The 15,229-nt window shown below is 46.0% G+C and overlaps 1 protein-coding gene across 1 annotated transcript in view; it reads right to left on the reverse strand.

Annotated features, from left to right (window-relative positions):
* Positions 1–13,614, reverse strand: part of SNX31 (sorting nexin 31) — a 30,382-nt gene extending 16,768 nt beyond the window's left edge. Inside the window, exon 1 of the mRNA XM_065668705.1 lies at positions 13,487–13,614. The gene's annotated coding sequence lies outside the window, so the exon portion shown is untranslated. The remainder of the gene's footprint in view (positions 1–13,486) is intronic.
* Positions 13,615–15,229: the final 1,615 nt, after the last annotated feature.

Here is a 15,229-nt window from a genome sequence, read left to right on the forward strand (position 1 = left end):
ATATACATATACATAAGAAATACAAAGGGAAGACCATTTATCGGCATTAGCAATAATCCATTTAGTAAATGCCCATGGCAATCCCAATCACTTCCAACACAGACACAAAAATACTCTTGAAAGGAGTTTGCAGCAGTGAGTCAGAGAAGTTCAGATCTCGCAGGCTGCTGTTGTAGTTTTGGAAAAAGTAGTAGAGTCACTGCCTCATCTACTCAAAGCAGTCACCGACACAGCTCCCACACCACCACCACCATCTTCCCCCCATGTTTTGCCAACATGTCCAGCAGTACTTTCCACGTTTCTTATACTACTGCTCCTGAAATTCAGGGAACCTGCCATGTAACTAGAATTGGGCATTTTCTTGCACTGCTTATTTGGATCTTCCCTTCATGATGCTACCATTACCTGGGGTAGAATCTCCTGTAACATCCAGAACTGCTGCCTACTCCCCACTTGCTGGCTCCTGTAGCTTGAAGCAGAGCTCAGTCTTTAACATAGGAATACAGAATAATATAGAGGCGGTGAGGGGTTTCCTCTGTGTTTTGGTTTTGGTGAAAAGAACAAATTCCTTTAACAAATACAATAAAAACCTCAAATGAATTAAAAAAAAACTGCAAATAAAGGAACCAAAAGGAGTATCTATTATACAGTTCTCCACTGGCAACTACATCTTCCCTCACAGTTTTCCATTAGAAAACTTAAGTGATTTTGTTTTAACAGAAGTCAATGCCAACCTGAACCCTCAGCAAACTCTCAAGGGATTTGTTGCTCAGCTAAGAAGCATATGCCATAAAAGGAGACAGGGTGAGAACTAAGGCCCTTATTACAACATGGTTGAAAAGAACAGCAGGTCAGGGCACTGAACTGAATCTTAACATAGAAAAATAAACGAGACATCCTTGAATTAAAATTCTCCAGAGTTTTCTATGCCAGAAACCTTCCCCCCAGCCAGCACACAAGAAATGGGAACTTTGCACATGAAATTCAGATATCAGGCCAGCTGTACTTTTAAAATAGAAGTTTATAAATAAGAAACCCAACCTGGTTTGATATGAAGCAGTAACATTCTTAGAGCAGTGCTTAAATTGTAGCTATTCAGCCTGACTCCTGTTCGTGTACATACACATCCAAACCCATTTGCGAGTTACAGGATTGTTAAACGTGCATTCCTCCACTACCTGCACAACGCTGAGTGTGTTGCAAGGGCAGGGAAGAAGGGGCTGCATCGTCAGAGACATGGTCTCTGTCCAACAAAATGCAATCCATGATCAGACTGGCTTTGATTCCTGGTAACACTGCAGATTTCTGGCTTGCATTTTACCTATACTTTCAATAGCACACACACCACAGCTCTCATTCAGTCCTTGACCTCATGGCTTGCTTTTCAGAAGGAAAAGCACATTACAGAGTCCTTTGATGAAGGACTACATAAGAACTCTGCTTTTTGCCTGTTATCAGGCAATGGTTGGCTCTATTTGTTCAAGTTCTCAGAAACTTCTCACATGTCCTTTCACCAACACCTGAATCCTTTTGCACATGCTAAAAGCTGCTGTTTACCAGCATCAGAGACTGGAAAAGGTCAGCCTCCTACATCACTAACTTGAAACCTCTGCTGCTGCAAGAATAAGTGTCTCAATTTTATTCATAAATGCATAATGACTGACTGTCCTCACAGCTACATCCCAAATAAACCACCTTATTCCATGGGTGCCTAATACAGAGACATACCATGATCTTGAATTCCATTCAAGGATATAGTTGACTTCCATTAAAAGGAGACTGTTAGGGTTGCACGTAACTGCTCATACTGTCTTTTTCCTGACGAAAAAGAAGACACAACACAGCCACAAAAGTCACATCTTGTTAATAACTTCTTGCAAGAACTGTGCCATTTGTCTTTAGGGGCTGCAGGTAACAGGGCGTATACTGAAGCTTGGTCACTGGCCAAGTCTGCAGAGTTTGGAAGAGTGGAGGTGCAGGAAGGTTCTGGGTTCAGTTGTACAACTCCAGCACATGATACCATTGGAAATATTCCAGCAATGTACATTCTGAGCAAAGCATCCATTATGCCAAGCTGCTTTCCCATGTGTTAGGAGCCCTCCTGTCCCCTGACAACTCCTCCCATGAGACTAGGTTGCTGAGGAAACAGCCAGAGCATGCCTGTTATAAGGAGCAAAGCATAACAACCTATGCAACAGGTATAGGTGTTGCTAGGCCAAAAGAGGGGCTTGGAAAGCAGGGTTAACCTGCATGGCCTTGTCCCCACTTGAAAAGTTTGCCCTGTTAGATATGATACAGGGCATAGAACTGGTTAGCATGATGTTGAGGGCGGATACAAAAGAGTCGTATTCACTACTGTCAGGCAGATGCAGTAAAGCCATGGTCCTTGCACAGCCTTCCCACTTCAGGGAGTGCTCATCTCTGCACAGCCTTCACATTCAGAAGAAAAACACAGGACAAGGACCAAAAGGGTCTCAAATTCAGTTTGATTTTCTTTTGCATCTTCTATTTCAGTCAGTGATATACACAAATCTCTTCAGTGAGAAGCTTAAATACTGCTTGTTTTAAGACAAGCCAAGAAAACAAAGCAAGCACTAGTAGGCTACCTGAGAGAACAGCTCTATTCTCTCTCGTAATGAAAGATAGAAGTGAAGGTGAAAACAAATCAGCAGTAGAATTGTTAGGAAAAAACCCTAGCTTAGCAATCACATCCATCTCAATCTACTAAAACTGAAGGTTTCTATTACAAAAGCTGGTTTTACCTTCAGACAGATCTGTGCTCAATAAGTAGCTGTGGTGGCAGAAAAGTGGCTGACTGCTTCCTGTTCATCACCACCTGCAGTGTGGTTCCTTTGTCACTTCTACATTAGCTGGCAGGTTGCTTGTACAGGTGTGCACTAACTTGTTTCAGGTAGCCAAGACTGCCTAATAAAAGCCAGTCCATGCCACTGACAGAAAAGGAGCACGCTATTTCATCACTTTAATGATGCTTTATTCTTGAATCTTTCATTAATCATCTTGAATCTTTCATTAATCATCTCTCTTGCAATGTAACATAAGAGCAAGTTTGGGGTAATGCCTGGTTTCAACACTAAGTAGCAGTAACACTGAAACCCTCGTAAGCAACGTATAGGATGCCAAGTGCTGCAACACGTCTTCAACATCTTCAACATCTGCTGCGACATCTTCAACAAGGAACAAGGAAAGATCAATACCAAGGTGCTTTAAAGATGAACTTCACTCCATACCTTCAATGCTGGCACAGAAATTTCATCACTCTGCCATAAAACATCTCACAAGTCCCAGTATACTGATAAATACTGGAACATGCACGCCAAAGCCAGTTTGCTGAGCGAGATTCTTCATGATACACGGATTGATACAAAAGCCAAAATGAATATTCAACCACTAGTTACACCAATTAAAGGCACCGTGCACAGCTAATGACAGTGGATGCACTGCTGTCTCTCACAGTTATTTGATCTCTCTTAGAAATTTGTTCTTTGCCATAATGAAAGAACACATAAAGCACTACTGCTATTTGTATTAGGAAGCAGTAATTTATGTATGCACAACCATTTTTAGTTTAAATTGTAAGCAAATAAAAGCTGGAGAATTCCTGTCTTTGCCAAGCAGTAAGCTTAAACATCATGTATGAAACTCCATTGTATTATAGAACAGAAATTTGGGGTAATTTTATGTCTTGAGAATGTACTAACCTTGCACTAACATTTAAGGTATAATTTAGTGCCTACCTCGAACTCTACAAAATAACTGACTGCTTTTGGCAGCACAGTCATCACATGCCTTAATAAGCACAAACACATACATACATAACCCATAAATCAGGTATTACACATGTACTTATTAAGTCACCCCTCTTCACCAAAAGGGCCTGTAGTACAGAAAAACCTAAATATACAACATCATTTCTGATGGGGTGTTGAGAGAAATCTACTGGCATGCCAAAAGACATCTTTAAACACTGCAAACATGCATTTTGAGGAGTTATTTCCTGCCAGAATGTTGCCAAAAAGAAAGCAATTGGCAGTGTTTGAAGGCAAATTGCAGGCATTCCTGATGGACTTAACTGTCTTTAGCAGACTTGTTATCAGTCTTGTCAAAAGTAATTAAGACTCAGCAGTAATTGCTGGGAGTCACCCATAGGGCTATAGCTGGCATTGGATTAGAACTAAAGAGCGACTACTCCTCACAAAAGAAATCACAAAAGAAATCTGAAAGGGACTTTTAATTCAGTGTCTTGAGCATTTTGGCAGGTCTGAATTTAAAAGACTGCAAATAAACTGTCTTTTTATCTACAAAGTAGATAGGAAAACCTTTCTAGAATTCGGTAGGAATACTTCTTCATTTCCTACAGCGTTTCTGAACTTCCTTTAATCATACATAGCAAGCAAAGAGCTCTCAAGTCACAAACCTCTTTACATGGTCCTTCAAAACATTTCCTCTCTCCAGAATAACTCACCACAAGTGGGTTACAGCAGCACCAGAAGCATGCCAAGCACTCCCCAGAAAAGTAAGCAGCATCCCATCCCTGAAAATACTGTTGGAGTCATACTGCACCCACCTGCTCCAAACCACCACTATCCTCATAAGAACCACAGCAGCTGGAGAGGTGGTAAAGGAGAAAAAGAGAAATACAGCACCTTGCAGTAGTCAGACACAAGCAAGAGCTATCCAAGCCTGCCAAGGATCATACATGTCATGGACCACATGAAAATGGATTTGCAAGAGTTATCTAGGTTGCACCAACCCAAATACAATGCCAGATTCTGCCCATCACTGCAGTCGCAAGATAAGAGAACATGACATTTTCACAGCAGTCATCAATACACTTATCTGTCCAAAGCACTGACACTATCAAAAAGCATTTACAGCTGCAAAATCCAAGCATGTGTGTAATCCTTCTATTGAGCTCTCACAAAGACTCTTCTGGGAACTGTTTAGATTCATCAGATACACCACAGGATATAAAACCAAAGCAAACTTCTTTCCATGTGAGAAAGGAGTTCATATATGGACAAAACAATAATACCACTATTATTATTGCCACCCAGGCTTCACAGAGAGCACTCTGTCATTGGAACTCACTGCTTTACAAGACAGAGAACACAAGGAAAGCAAGAGAGCAAAGGAAGCCTTGAACTCAGGAGGTGGGATATTTCAACTCTTTCATACAACAAACTATTTGGCTGAAAAATTCAAAACTTACCTGCTGTAGCTTTCAAAGAAACCTCTGAAGACATCACTATTGGTAATATTTGAATCCAAAGTAACTGAAAAACTAACGGAAAACAGGGAGGGAGGAAGCCAAACTTAGCCAAAAGATGGCTAATGTCTAAAAAGTTGTATACATGACTGCTGGTTAAACTACTTATCCTTTGGTTTCTGGCACAGCTACCTTTACTAGCCTGCTGTTAAATCATTGAAGCTATGATAAGTGCAAAACGCATGTAGTGCTGCTATTCTCCTAAAGCAAAACTACAGGAAGGTGCTTGGCCACATAAATCCATGGTCATTCTTGGCCTCTAATGCCAAAAGTAACTGTTGAAAACTTAAGTGAGAAAGATCAAATAATCACCAAGTTTTAAAGACTAATCTTAAGGTTTTGTTTTGTAAGTCCTGGCACAAAGTATTTGAGGCCAGAGGCTACAAAACCTCTTCAAGCTCACCCCCTCACACACCTTTCTTTTGAGGTAGTTGAATATTTTTATTTATTTAATTTCCTGGCTTATACGAATCTCCCGAGATGCATTCTAAGAGCCTGCAAACCTAGTTTATAAGACAACACATTCTGCCTGAGATTTTTCTACAACCTCATTATAATTATGACAAATCAACCTGGAAACTCTTATAGGGAAGAGGCTGATACAGAGCCCAGTTCCGTATTACGTTTCCACCAGCCCAAGTGCCTGCCCTTTTCGCCTCCCTCTTTTACCCACCAGCCGTGAGTTCTCACACCCAGCCCAATGTCAGCTTTGGCAGACGTGAAGCAGCAGAGATGGTTAGCTCAGCTCACTGATCTGGAAGAACAGTGAAAAGCCAGACCACAGGCTGCCACTGGAAGGCTAAAGTGAATTAAGTTTAGTGTGAAACTGCACCTTTATATTTTGGGAAAGCTGCAGAAAGGCAGCTGCTTCAGAAATAAGAGAAATAAGACATGCTGCTGTTCTATAAGCAGTGAACCAGACAGGACAGGGCTGCAACGGCTAGTCCCAGACTTTTAGACACAGCCTTACTCAGCAGAGCATAGAAGGTAAAGCACCCTGCAGTCACAGTTACAGACACATCCTCAAAGGTTTTAGTCTTCTGTATGAAAGGTGATCAGGTTGTTCTAGCCAAGCTTACCATTCTGAAGCTACTGCTCCAGCTGAGACCATCTCTCATCTGCCATTGACTTGGTCATTGCCAGGTAAAACCTTGGAGAAAAAGCAGGCACAGCACTCCCAAAAAGCTGCCTCAGCTGCAAAACAGCCAAAGGAAAGCTACAGCTCAATGAAGAAACATTCATCGTTTCCAAGGAACTTTCAATGCTCTCTTGTTTCGACAGTGAGACACGATGACCTACAAAGGGCACAGGGTAGCCACCCAGCACCTCCCTGGCCGTCAGGGACCACAGCAAGGGCAAAGCATTTGCCTGGGCAACCACCGGAAGAAGCCCAAGCAGCCTCTTTTGACAGGTTTCTCATTTTCAGTCTTACCACTTCTGAGCTCCTGCTCCGAGACAGAAAAGCAGCATTGTATTAACCTTATCAGCTAGGTCTTATACACCTCATGGACAAACAAGGTATGGTTGGAGATGTCTTCTTTTCCCAATACGTCCATACAGGATTTCTTTGAGCTATATCCAGAAAACTACATTTTAAGAGCTGGTGACTTCTGCCCTTGATTAGTGCTGCCTCAGAGGCTTTTATTGTTTTGTCTGTGAGAGGTAGTAACTTTTATCAGATAATCTAATACTATCAAAGAAAAAAAAAAACAACAAACCAAACCAAAACCAAGCCACACATAGGCATAAACCCCCAAACAAACAAAACACAGAGACTCTTTCAGGAACACAAACTATCTGAAAGTTTGATTCTTGCTCCAGCTGTATTAGCTGGCTAACAAGAGCATGATGTCTCTGTATAAACCCTACCACTGCATGTATAACCCCACCTGTAAAGACTGGAGAACCACAATTACCTTATGTTAACATAAGAAGTTATAATACGGGTTTGGGCAGTAGTTGGTCACTTTGAAGCTTAAAAATTCTCTGCCATAGGCGAATTATCTCAAGAGAAGGATTAGCTATTCCTTCACCTAAATTAAATCAATTTAGCATCTGATCAGGAAAATGAGACTCCTGTAGTATGCTGAGACATTCCCACTAATTAAATTTTAAGTACCAGGATTCAACTCAGCAATTAGCATCATTAAATCCTGTGAAAAATGACATTTTCCCTCTGGTCCCAGCTGCCCTTGTCTTTCACATGACTCCAGCAGCTGAAGCTTGAAGGAAAAACAAAGTTTACCCCTGCAAAAATTAGCAATACATTTTCCTGCCCATTGGCTAAAACCAGGAGTAAGGCATATTCCGACAGATCCATTTTCCCTACAGTGGCCACACATTGCCGATTCCGAGTTCTTGTGTATTAGACATGCATGAATCACTCAAGAGATACAGGAGCAAAAAGAGTTAGGTAGCACTGCATGCTTTGGTTCTGTGTAAAGCTAAGAGTAATAGCTAAGTGTAGAGGGCTTTTTATCTTCAAAGTCCTTCATGTATGTGATCTTCCCCCAGGGACTGAAAAATATTATCTCTGCTCTACAGGCAGGCAAACTGAGGAGATGCAGCAAAAAAAACCTGCCAGAAGTCAGAAAGGCAGAGCCACACTGACAACAAGGAGGTCCTTTCTCTCCCCTCTGTGTTCAGGCCATGCCTCACCTACACAAGAGTGGTACCATCTGTTATCATCTGTTTGCACAAGCTAAGACTCTGGCCTACTTAGAGCAAAATAAACTAAAATGAATTTATCTCAGTGACAGCTGCTTGCTCAGTTTCCTGAACCACAGTTGTGTATCCCCAGGATTTGGGCTACAGAGAAGAGAAACTTCTCTAACCGATTAAAGAAAACTACCCATAAACAAAGTGTGTATTTGTGTATAGTGCTGAAAGACCACCAGACTATCAGCCACCAGCACGGAATTTCATTCTAGCAGAATGAAACTGGACAGTATTTGTCTTCACAAACTCAATCTACATTATAAATGCAAGTCATCAACACTGTACCTGGTGGTGTCAGGGGCCTGCTGCCCTGCCACGTGAAAGCCACCATAAGAGATGGATCCCCTACCCAAAACCTGCTGCTGACCTTCCCACTTTTTCCCCCTTCAAGGCTTCGGGTTTCTTTCTGCAACCTAAAGCCACCCCACAGAAAACACATATCTCAGCCCCAAGCCAGGGTACCCTGAGCACTGCCATTTTCTCTTGGCTGGACCTACCTGACCAGGCAGCTATCCAGAGCCATCGGTGTTGCATTTCACTCCTAACCCTACAAAGGATACATCCTATGTACTCCCTGCCTTGAAATACAGCAGAGAATGCTCAAAAAATATGCAAGAAATAATCTGTTCCTTTCAGTCCTACAACAGAACGTAGATCCATTATTATGACATTTGTTTAGAGAGCAGCTGCCAAACTGAAGAGCCACATGCAAAAATCACTTCAAAGGCAGAAACCAGGGAGAGCCTGTGTCTTCAGCAGCTGCTCAATTTTGAGGGCATGCAGTAACATTTTTAGTGCACAAAGCACTGTCCAGGTAAACTCCAGACCCACTCTAGAAGTTTGTCACTTGTATATTCTTGCAAGAGAGCCTTACCTCTCCATAAACAGAATAAAGACCCACAGCATTACTAGGGGTGCTCTGGTCAGTGTGCAGTCCCCGCAGAACTAAAGCCAGAGAATACAGCTGCAAGCACAGCACATCCATTTGCCATTGACACTCCTGCTGAAGCTGCTCACAGCTATTTGTAGAGAATGGCTACAAAAGCCTTAGTTCAGCAAGTGCAAACAATAAGGAATGCTGCCCAACATTTATGGTGATCATCCCTAGCAAAGGGAGACTGATCCTTCAGCTCTTCTTCCTGTTGCTAATGCTTAGTACCTAAATGCTCAAGACAGAAGAAGGAATGGAAACTGGATTTCCTACAATCAAATGTTCTAGGTCCTAAAAGGAGGGGAGAAGGTAGAGCCACCTCTGAACCCTCTTACAGCCAACAGAAAGTGTTAGATCAAGACAGGCACCTTCTGGCATCCACAGTCAAGTGCCTGTCCCCACAGAAGGGCTAAAGTTGCACTGCTCTCCCCGGCTTTTCTGCCAGCCCTGTCTAAGCAACTCTTCCTAAGCAAGATGTCTTTTAGGATATCATTCTTGATTGTTCACACTTCCCTCTACACTATTTGCTTTAGGTGCTCAGCTTAAAGCTGAGAATCCCATTTGGAAATAAGGCACATAGAAGTAAGATGCTGCACAGAGTTAGTATACCTGCACCTCCTCGTTCAACAGTGTATCTGAAACCTCACATGCTCCATCACACCACACTGCCTCTGAACAGTTGTTCCCTTCAGACAGTCCTTTTGTAGGAAGCAACCACTCTGGGAGACAGAAAGGAGCTGAGTTTGGAAGTGTCAAGCAACAGAAGCTCTCTCAGAATATAAACTGACAGGGAGCAGCAAGAGAAAAGGGTCAGATAAAGCACAGCATCACAACAAAAATTCCATGTCCTGATTTTGTATCACAAGTTAGGAGAGGAGCTTGTAGAGGTGGAATAGCACCACCTTGAAGGAGATCAGAAACACAATTAGTCCAGAGCAGTGTTAAGAAATTATTGTCAAGTACAGTTATGTAGGAATCTGTCCACAGGGGAAGCTTATTCCTAATTCTTATCCATCACAGAACTGCTGCATGTGTGGGACACACTGATCAGGAGGGTTAAATTACTATATCCTGGAGTTTAAGATTTCTTTATGTGTGCATTTCTCTACCTTAACAAAATATTTAAAGCAAAATAAGCAGAACAGAATGCAATGATTACAGACAAGCATCTCACATAAGGATAGGGAAGGCAATTAAGGGACAGCAGTGTAGCTGTAAGCTTCAAGACTGAATATGGCAGTTACCAACAGCAGGAATGAAGCAATTAAAAATAAAAATCACCTAACAAGTTGTAAAACCCAGCAAGGGGCAAACTGTTAGTAACACAGCATGCAGGGAAGGAGAAGATTTTGCTGAGCGTGTTAATGAAGTTAAACTCTTGAGCAAGAAACCGTAAGCCTTGAAGAAAAAGCATACAAATACATAAGCTGGTTTATTAGCTCAGATATGTTATCCAAAATGCTCCATTAACCAAAGCAAAATATTACAGGGAGAGCTCCCACAAGGAAAAGAATTGCAGAGCTTGGGGTACAAAAGCACACCTCAGCAAACACAGCTTCCTGTGGCAGCCCTGCTGCTGACTCAGCTGTTTTCTAGCTGTGCTGCTCCAACTGCTTGTTCCGTCACACAGAGTTGGGAGAGATGGATCCATCTCCATCTGGAGTTACCTGGCTGGCTGCAAGAACTGCTCCGCAGTAGTTCTATCATTGCGACTGGGAGCACAGAGAGGAGGCTGACAAGAGGAGCACCTACGTAACCCACTACCATGAGAAGTGTTCATCAAACAGGGGCCTAAAATAGGGTTGTCAAGGTAAAATAAGGCTGCTCAGCAAGGACGACCCACACTGGCAGAAGAGCTGGGAGAGATCTTGCGTGGAGCCAAGGACTGGCCAAGGCCAGAGAGCTCAGGCTAGCAAACAGAAGGCTGGCAGCCATTCTGCTTCCATGAAAAAGCTCAAATCACATGCTCCCTTTTATCATCCTAAAAAAAAATGAAACAGAGGATAGAGGGGAAAGGGACAGAGGCAACTCAACAAGAAACAAAACAAAAGCAGAGATAAACAGGCAGGTTCACCCTGAAATACTCCACATTATTTCCTAACGCCTACTGTTCCTTTGGATACTCCAGGCCTGTGTTCCAGCTGTTTTGTAATTGCCTTCAGGGAAAGGGTCACTCCTGAGGTATTCACTTAGGCAATTCAGGCCAAAGGATCCAACACTCAGTTAACTCCTGCCTTGTCCAAAACACCCTGCATTGACTGTGCAGCTTGCATGGACTGACCTCTACACACTTCTAAGACTTGTTCACAGGATTAAAAGGACATGGAACTGCTGGAACAAGTCCAGAAGAGGGCCACGAGGATGATCAGGGGACTGGAGCACCTCCCGTATGAAGACAGGCTGAGGAAGTTGGGGCTGTTCAGCCTGGAGAAGAGAAGGCTGCGTGGGGACCTCATAGCAGCCTTCCAGTATCTGAAGGGGGCCTATAGGGATGCTGGGGAGGGACTCTTCGTCAGGCACTGTAGTGACAGGACAAGGGGTAACAGGTTAAAACTTAAACATGGGAAGTTTAGATTGGATATAAGGAGGAAATTCTTTCCTGTCAGGGTGGTGAGGCACTGGAATGGGTTGCCCAGGGAGGTTGTGAGTGCTCCATCCCTGGCGGTGTTCAAGGCCAGGTTGGATGAAGCCTTGTGTTGGATGGTTTAGTGAGAGGTGTCCCAGTCCATGGCAGGGGGGTTGGAACTGGATGATCTTGAGGTCCTTTCCAACCCTAACTATTCTATGATTCTATGATTCTATGATTAAAGACCTCTTATTGGGGTGCAGTTCCACCTCTCTCCCAGAGCCCAAGGAGAAGAGGCATTTGGAGCCCACAGCTTGGCCAGTGCATTCCACTAAGCCAGCTTACCATACCCTTCTGTCACATCTTTTGGCTTTCTTTGGATTTGCCTCTCATTTGTTGCTGGATTTCACCCTGCAAACACGGGTGCCACACAAGCAGAAGCTCTGCCTTTCGACAGCCCGGCACTGGGGGGACCAGGCACATCCTCCCTGCGAGATCAGCATGCAGAAAGACCTTAATAACACACATTTGAGCAGAAACAACTCACTGTCCTCATCCCATACCGAAAGGGCGAGGGCCAGGAGAATGCCTCCTGCCCGGCAGCCCTCACGGGGCCCGGCATGCTGCAGGGACCTCCGGCCCCCCTCAGGCTGCCCCGCCGAGGCTTTCCTGGGTGCCCCTCGCCCTGACATCCCCGGGCCGGCCTCACCTGCGCGTCCCACTGGTGGAGCTGGCCGTACCGCACCGTGCCGAGCAGGAAGCCCTCCAGGCACACCACGTACACCTGCAGGCACCCCGAGTACACCTGCAGGCACCCCGAACACACCTGCAGGCACACCAAACACACCTGCAGGCACCCCGCGTACGCCTGCAGGCACCCTGAGTACCCCTGCAGGCACACCGAGTACACCTGCAAGCACACCGAGTACCCCTGCAGGCACCCCGAGTACACCTGCAGGCACCCCACGTACACCCTCAGGCACCCCGAGTACCCCTGCAGGCACCCCGAGTACACCTGCAGGCACCCCGAGTACCCCTGCAGGCACCCCGAGTACCCCTGCAGGCACCCCGCGTACACCTGCAGGCACCCCGAGTACCCCTGCAGGCACCCCGAGTACCCCTGCAGGCACCCCGCGTACACCTGCAGGCACCCCGAGTACCCCTGCAGGCACACCGAGTACCCCTGCAGGCACCCCGAGTACCCCTGCAGGCACCCCGAGTACCCCTGCAGGCACACCGAGTACACCTGCAGGCACCCCGAGTACACCTGCAGGCACACCGAGTACCCCTGCAGGCACCCCGAGTACACCTGCAGGCACCCCGCCGCCCGCTCCCCTCGCCGCGCCCCTCCCGCCGCTCCTCGGGGGCAGCGGTGCTAACGGGCAGCTCCGTGGCGGGGCCCAGCCGGGCCATGCGCACCCGGCAGCGGCGGGGCTGAGGGAGGCACCGGGCGCCAGGGGGCGCTGCAACCGCGCGGGCGCTGCGGCAGAGCAGCCGTCGGGGCGCTACCTCGGCGGCGGCTTTTAATTACCATCCCTCCGGAGAAGGTTGGTTAACAGCCCCCGAGACAGGGCCCCGTGGTGGGGAACGAATGGCCTGCAGGGAAGGGGGCTGGACGGGCAGCGGGGGTGACGGCACTGCTCGGTGATGGAGGTGTGAGTAGCGCAGGGAAGTGGGCTACCAAGCGACGATTCACTATGAAGTGACGGTAACTCGGCGGTTTTCAAGGAACAGGAACTAGGAACCAACTGGTGAGAGCGGTATGCAGCAGGTCTAGAAGAAAATAAAGTAATTTTTCCCCGCAGTGCCTCACTGCAGGTCAAACACAGTTAAAACAGCAGGTGCCTCTCTGCCACGGGGCTTCCCTACATCACTAGTTGCCAGACAATAGATGAGTTACAGTCGCTGTGTTTCACAGTGTATTTCTGGTACCCCTGAGGGAAAGGTGCTGCAGGAACCACTGTGGAAGTTCTCACAGCCTTACCCGAGCGGTGTGAGCTGTTGGAGATGCGAAACGAGTTCATCAGCGTGGCAGCAACGCAGCCGAAATGGCTCCGCTGCAGGCTGGGACGGGGTGTAAGTGCAGTGCTCTGCCCTCACCGGAAGGAAGGCCGTCACTCCAGGAGGCCGTGGCTCACTAACTGACCCGGGGAAAACCCTTCCCCGTGGAACAAGAAGTGTTTTTCGAGAAACAGGATGAACCGTGGGCTTTCTCGAGCAAATGGAGACTCGGTGAAATAACATTGTGCAACATGTTTGATAACTTGACTTCTTTCTCTTCTTCATCTGTGCAGCCAAATATAACCAGTCTGACGACCTGCGGAGCACCCATTGTAACCTCCCTGTTACAGAGCAAATGCTGTAGCTCCTCGTGCCACAGCTGCCCTGTTGCAAGTGGGAGATGAGGCACCCATGCTCTGAGAAGCTTTGGAAGAACTTTCCTTCCCCTTCTGAGCAAGGCTGTGTGCATCCTTGTGTGCACCCCAGGCCACTCTGGTGGCTGGGATGTGGCGAACATGGCAATTCCCCATCGTTACTTGTAACAAAGTGGCTGCAGAGTAAGTCTGATGGAAAAAAATGGGGGTATAGGCGGACAGAGGAAAGCCGTTTGCCCTGGGACACGGGCAGGAATTTTCCACTTCTGCTGCCATTCTAGGTTGGTGGTCTCGTCTCATCTGCCTGAATCTGGTTCCCCTCTGGAAAACTATGGGAGGGGAAATGAGCACCCTTTTGTGGCAAATCCCTCTAACAGTGGAAGGACAGGATTAAGCAAGCTTCCGCCTACAGATGTGGTGATGCGGTATGTTGGGGGGGGCACTTTTTGAACTGTAATCCCTGTTTTATGTCATCTGCTGACTTCGGGTTTAACCTAGAACATGTGTAACCCAAGGTCCCAGTTACCACAATGTGACACAACCAGTTAGCATGCCCTGGGCATCATTTTTGTTTTCTGGATGCTCAGATATCACATGGAACATTTTAAAGTGTCCTCAGAGCTATAAAAAAGTACATACCTCTGGACAGCTATAGCCAGCTGGAACATGACTTGATTAGGGATGTTCCTTTAGCAGATTATGTGGGAAGCAGGAGACTGTTTGGCACAGACATACTGCTTTTAGTACTTAATGTGCAACAGGCCAGCTATGTTGGCCCAGCTTGTCATTTCCTTCTTTCTTAATGATTACATTCAACCCCAATACAAGTGAGAAATCTAAGTTTCAGATTATTTTGTTGAAAACATTTTTCCCTTGTTGCCCAAGTCCAGCTACCTGTGCGCCTTGTGGCCTTACTGCAGCTGAAAATACGTGTTTTGTATCTGTATTCATTTCAAAGGCCATGCCCTAAGGATCTGCAACCCTGCCAGCTGTGTCTTCCTGTGGGTACAGCTGCTATCTGTCATTGCTGACCGCATTCTACAGAAGGTAAATGGGACTAAAAGCTTTCCTTGGCAGAGGTGGTTGTACCACAAGGACTCGCAGTTGCCTAAGGAACAACATTTAGTTTGCTGGCGTCTGCCTGCCTTGTGGAGGAATCATATCTTGGTGGGGTTTTTGTGTACTTCTGGTTCATCAGTTGAGGGAAAGCCTCTGAGGAGGGGAGGCAGTGGCTCGGAAGAGACAGGAACCCAGATGGAAATGCCCCCCCAGCAGGAGTAAGGTGCACAAGGATTCCCCAGATTTCAGGCCTTCACATGAGAACAGGGAGGTCCCAGACACCTCCTCCTGAG

Source organism: Lathamus discolor, chromosome 2, assembly GCF_037157495.1.
Source record: "Lathamus discolor isolate bLatDis1 chromosome 2, bLatDis1.hap1, whole genome shotgun sequence".
NCBI classification, from domain to species: Eukaryota; Metazoa; Chordata; class Aves; order Psittaciformes; family Psittacidae; genus Lathamus; species Lathamus discolor.